Source organism: Perna viridis, chromosome 1 (genome assembly GCF_037379345.1).
Source record: "Perna viridis isolate PV_CMFRI_1.1 ecotype Kerala chromosome 1, ASM3737934v1, whole genome shotgun sequence".
Taxonomy (NCBI): Eukaryota; Metazoa; Mollusca; class Bivalvia; order Mytilida; family Mytilidae; genus Perna; species Perna viridis.
Genome location: NC_142445.1, coordinates 19,518,689 through 19,524,688, shown reverse-complemented (window position 1 = coordinate 19,524,688; position 6,000 = coordinate 19,518,689). Strand labels below are relative to the sequence as shown.

At 29.7% G+C, this 6,000-nt stretch overlaps 1 protein-coding gene across 3 annotated transcripts in view; it reads left to right on the top strand.

Moving 5' to 3' along the window:
• LOC148627643 (synapsin-like) overlaps nt 1–6,000 on the top strand; it is a 96,039-nt gene continuing 90,039 nt past the window's right edge. For 2 of the 3 annotated variants that reach the window (XM_088576482.1, XM_088576501.1), the window contains exons 1-2: nt 1–115; nt 2,251–2,472. The gene's annotated coding sequence lies outside the window, so the exon portion shown is untranslated. The remainder of the gene's footprint in view (nt 116–2,250; nt 2,473–6,000) is intronic. The other variant, XM_088576491.1, reaches the window with a different exon arrangement.

Here is a 6,000-nt window from a genome sequence, read left to right as displayed (position 1 = left end):
TTGATCTTATTGATCCCTGTCATCCCTGTTTCCAAAGATGGAATAATCCATGCTGCTTCCTGTTTAGGAAATTCCAGGAATTACCTTCACACCAGTACATGGCTCTAAAACACCTGTAAGTAGATTAAGGGTATTTTTACCACTGAACTTTACCGCTTTTATTCATGTTTTTTTCAGCGGTAGAATTAAATGAATAACATAGAATAGCAAAAACAATATTTTTTACTGACACATATGGTGTTAGGTTGATTAAGAGTAATGCTGTAAACCAAGGATTAATTGATACGGTGAAAACTGAAATCATAGATGTAGGTTGTATTTGTAGTGATTTGGAACTATCCAATAGATTGGTCTTCAACTAAGTATGCAACACTTTTTGGATATTATATTTTGCAATTTAAAGCATTAATCTATTTCTGTACTCTGATCAGACAGTGGTCAGTTTGGTGTATAAACAATGTATACATGACATGGTTTTTACTTATTTTTATGAGAAACTATCTTTTTTATTCAAACTTATCAAATTATGAAATTGATTTAGTTTTAAAAAGTGAAAATGCCATGGAAATTATGTGTCAATTATTGGTTGGCTGTTGTAAAAGAATAATATTAGAAATGATTTTTGAATGGAATAAGAGACTTAAATATTTGTAATCCATCCAGTACAAATTACCTCCCTACCAGGGTAGCCTAAGTATTTATCAATTTGTCATAATATCCAAAAAGGAATTATTCTAAGTATACAGAATGCATTTGTTGTTTTTCTTTACAGTTGTTTTTTTTTTTTAAGCAAAAAACAAAAATGCCCTATTTTTTTGTTAAATCTTCGAAATGAATCAAAATCATGCAATACAAATTATCTCCCTTTGACAGCAATTCTTGTACATGTATTTATTATTATTATTACTTTTTATCTTAAAAAAGATTTGTTTTTCATTCCATGTATAGGAGTTATTTTAATTTCAATGTTTTTTCTTTAACCCTCCCCTCCCAAAAAAAAAGTCAATGACAAAATATTTTATATTAAATCATTGATATGGAATAAAAATCCTGTAACAGTATATAACAATGTCAAGATTCAGAACTTCACCCTCAAAGCTATAAATTTATAATGATAAGGAGACTGAGTAATAATATCTTGTCTCAATGGATCATGATAATACCTGATCAGGGAGAACCAACACTGGAGATAACATTGATCTCCAGAAATGTTTCCGTTAAAAAAACTTCCATCATTGATCCATTGGAGTATAACTCCTATATGGCATAATGAGTTTATTCTAAATTGTGTAATTGACAGCTAGATTTATTGAAACATTAGAAACTTGAACTTTCAATATCTTGAAATTATTAATTATTCTTATTTCTATTATGATACATAATGGTCAACTTAATTATATAAGTAAAAATGAGAAGGTACGATTAGGGCTATATTTGGGTCTCTATTTTACAAAACAATTCTTTTTTTTTAAGTGTGTATCAAAAATAGAATATTCATTGCTAAATGGATGATTAGCTGTTTTTGATATTGTTTCAAGTTTTCACCATTTTATCAATTTTCAGTTTTATGGAAAGAGAAAACCTTCCATAAAATACAAAATTGGGAAAAATACCATTGTTTAATGCTAATTTTATCATTTTCAAAGGTCTCCTCCAATGTGACCCAGGGATATCTTAACTGATTTGAACTCCTATCGAAGTCACATCTTGTAATCATAAATAATAATTTTGGGTGAAGTTTCCAGGAAACTCAAAAATTGAAAAAAATGTTTCAAAGAATGTCCAATTTTGGCTTATTTGATGGATAATTTGCAGATTTGTCATTTTTGGGACATCATATTTTCAATCATTGAAACATGATATGCTTATAAATGATGTTGAACATGCTATATTATTCATTTAACAATCTTAATAACAGAAAACATTTTTTTCCCACATTAATTTTTAATAAGTCATGCTGGGGGCCAAATATGGGCATTATCATAATTTGTCCTCTCTATAATGCATGTATTTAAAATGCATATTTAATGTTATCTGAGCCAAGAAATATCTTAATTCTTCATGTTTTAGGTATGATCCAATATATGAAAATGTGTGAAACTTAAGTTGTTACTTAACAGTGCTTTCCTTTAGGGAAAATTTTATGCTGAATTTTATTAAGAGTTTCAACCCCTTCAAATGCAAGAAAATTCCCAACGATGTTAGAATTGTCAAATTTGAGATGCTAATTTTTGGTCGTTTCCTCTGCAGGACTCGAACTTGTACCGCTGTGACATCTATGGCAACACCACCTGCACAAAGTCCAGCGCCCTAGACCACTCGGCTAGCTAGGCTATATAAAATATAGCTTTCGCTGGCTGTGTCATTCCTCTTTGTAGGATTAATCTAGGGCTGTAACTTAGTACACGATGTATGGTAGTACAGAACAGTTCATCTAGGTGTTATTATGTAGGATAGAGGATCAAATTAATGGTACCTTTCACAACAAATCAATATTATACAAACATCTCAGAATGTGATGACTCTATTCGCTACACTGCCCCATTTGATCAAATTGATGTAGGGAAGATAATAGAAACTTATAGAAGGGTCTGAAAAATTCCCAATTATGCTTCGCAAATTTGACAGATCTAATATCGTTGGGAATTTTTATGGTGTAGGTTTTGCCCTGTTATTGAAGACTGTGTGGTGACCTGTAGAAGTTTAATTGTTCATTGCTTGGCTTTTAGTGGATGGCTGTCTCATTGGTAATCATACCACATCTCCTATTTTTATATTTAATATTTAATTTAATATTTAATATTTTTATTTGTTCTAACACATTTACAGTAAATGGTCATAACACAAATAATTGAAACAAAGTATGTAAATTCTGACAGCAACAACAAAGATAAAAGGAAGATATAAATGCATATGGTCTACATCTAGTTCTACACAGGAACTTGTGGTGGTGATAACTCCATTGTGCCAAAAAAACAACAAAAAAAACCAACAAAAAAACAAAAAAAAGCGTAGTAGGAATATGCAAGAGGTGACAAAATAAAGTGCAAATCGACATCATAGAAAGAATTGTTGTAAATAATTGCAGTATAATTTTGGGTTTAATATTGAAATATTTTGAAAACCGAGTGTCTTAACATCTCATTATCTCAACAATTTTAAGTAAGTGGTCTTGACATGTACTGATATATTCAATGAAAGCCTTGAGGACTGTTATTGAGCTGTTATTCAAAACAAAATGTATTTTGTTTTCTGTTAATGAGTTAAAGTTTTCATCGTTACTTTTAAGCTTAGTAATTAGTTCTTTTCTGTATGAATTGTAGGCAAGGAAATGATTAAAGAAGTGCAATTCATCTTCTATTTGCCCAGTGGTACATTTTGTGCAAATCCTGTTATTTTTAGGGGTAATTTTTTATAGCGAGAGTGGGAACTTATTCTATATTTACAGATTGTGGACCTATCAGACTTGTATCTACAGACATCAACATAGGAAGGCCTTTGGTTTTGTTTATAGATAGTTTTATCATGTTTATAGAAAGATAATTTATTGCTACACCTATACTACTATTTTGGTTTTGTAAGGTTTGATCATGGAGTCTTTGTTTGATATTAGATCAGACATTTTTGATATTGCTATTATTATCAATTAAGTAGCCAAAGCTAAGTTTCTATTAAGCTATGTATTCCTAAAATTTCTTTAATAAATTCGATATGTAAGTGTTCAGATGGGTCAGTATCATTAAGATATTATCCCTAACGTTTTTTTAGTTAAAGGGGTACAAACTGTGCCAAGCCTGTCAAAAACAACTTATTTATTTTTTGTCTGATTTTGAATTTTTTTTATTAGATTCCTCATGAAAATCACTGTCTGCGTTTTTTTATAAAGATTTCAGGTATCTCTTACAGTTTCTAGCTATAAATTTACATCTCTTATGTTGTTTTGTGTTATATGAATCAAGAACTAAGGTATTTGATTATCACCTTTAAAGCAGAATCTTTTCACCTTTGATTGAATTTCAAATTGTATGCTACAATGTATATGGTGATTAAACCAGTTCTTGTGATCAGAATGAACTGTAAGTCCCTATGCTTAAGTGTGTCAAAAATTAATATTGTGTCCACTTTAAATTTGCCCCAAGTGAACAGAGTTTAACATACTGTGGTTGTATCATGCTTTGCCCTGTCCTTTTATTTACTTTAATTGATAAATAGAATGCTCATACTTCTAGTGTGATGAATTTAAATTTAATATAAAATTACATCAGTGTCTCATTATTTCTGTCTTTTAATAACTATGACATTCAGTCTATTGAAATTAATTAATAATGCATTAGATTTTGAAATGGTAGATTAACTACTTATAAAAGCAACTGGAAGTTTTAAGTTCTGCAAAATCCTTTTTGTGTAATATACCATGTTTAGATTGAAAATCTTTTATTTGAAATTATGCTGAAATTGCTTTTTGAATGTTATCTAGAATTAATTTTTCTTTGGTGGAAAATTCTGCTAGGATGCATTTTGAAGCTTAGTTAGAATAAAGATTTTGTCTGCTTATCCCCAAAGGAACAGATGAATTTATTTTCACTCAATCACTGTCAAGATGGAGAAAATAATAAGATTTTCCCCAGATTACTCCTACATTATGTTCTTTTTATAATGAAAAGGTTATGGTAGAGATACTTATATGGAAGTGTTTCACAATTTTTCTGGTCCCAGTGCTAACCTTTGTCGAATATTATTAGTGTCTTATGTAATCTCTAATGTTGAGTTACTGTTATCTGTTATTAAAAAAAATAAAACATTTGGAGGAATAAACAAATACAGTAAAACTTGTCAAAACTGACCTTGATTAACACAGGAGACTTTTTTTTACTAATTTCTGTTACCATAAGATGGTTTCCTCTAGAAAAGCAGAGAATGCTTACCCTTCTGGTGCACCTGGTCCATGCTCCCAGTTTTTAGTGAGTCCGAGTTGCTCATTTGCTTTTGTTACTTTGTATGTATTATTTAGTTTCTTCATGATCTTTGTTTTGTTTGTCTGATTTCCATGTCTGGTCTTTGTTGCCGTATTGTTTTGTTACTGTTTACCTGGCTTATTCTTTGTTTTTTGACTATAGGTCTAGCTTTGGATGTCATTAATTATTTCTTAAAGAAAAACTTCAACCATCAGCTTATGAAACCTCACATTTTCTTATTTGTACTTTCAACTAGCTGACTCAGACTGAATTTTTTTCTGCTGTATATGTTCTGCACAAAACACTTTGATTTATGATGAAAGTTCTTAATTTCAGAAAGTGAAGTTTAATTATTTTTTGATTAGATACAATTAACTAGGCAGACCGATTGCATTAATATCTGAAAAAATTAATTACTTGGAATCAATTTATTGTTCCAGTCTGGCAATTAAAATAAAATATTACTTAGTCTGATTTACAAATGGACACCAGCAATAAAACTAAGATAAAAGTTTTTTTCTGAGGACAAATATTGATGTATTACAGGCTATTACAATGCTATCATGTACAATTATACATTTATTTCAGTTCCAATGTTAGTAAATCAACACACATGTGATCTCTCTCTTAGTGCTGCAAAGTTTAAAAGACTCTCAAAAATTCTTTTATTAAAGTTTAGATGCCCATTTCTGTAGAGGAAAGATTTGTTTTATCATTTAATGGAGGTAGATGTGTGTGATAATAATATTTTTTTCTAATCATAGCACACTTAAATATGTTAATGATTTTGTTCTTTCTTGTATTTATACCTAGGCTTGACTTTTTCAAAACACATTTTATTTTGAGTTTTAGTATACACGTAACTGAATAAAATGCTCTTAAACATGTCCTACATTTGAGGTACATGAATATCCTTACGCTAGTCCAGTTATAATAAATGTTATAATTTTCAATTGGACTAATTTTTCTATAATTTGAAAATGTCATGCTATCATATTAGTACGTTCACCAAGATAAACAATTTTTGGCCCTTCATTGGTTTTTA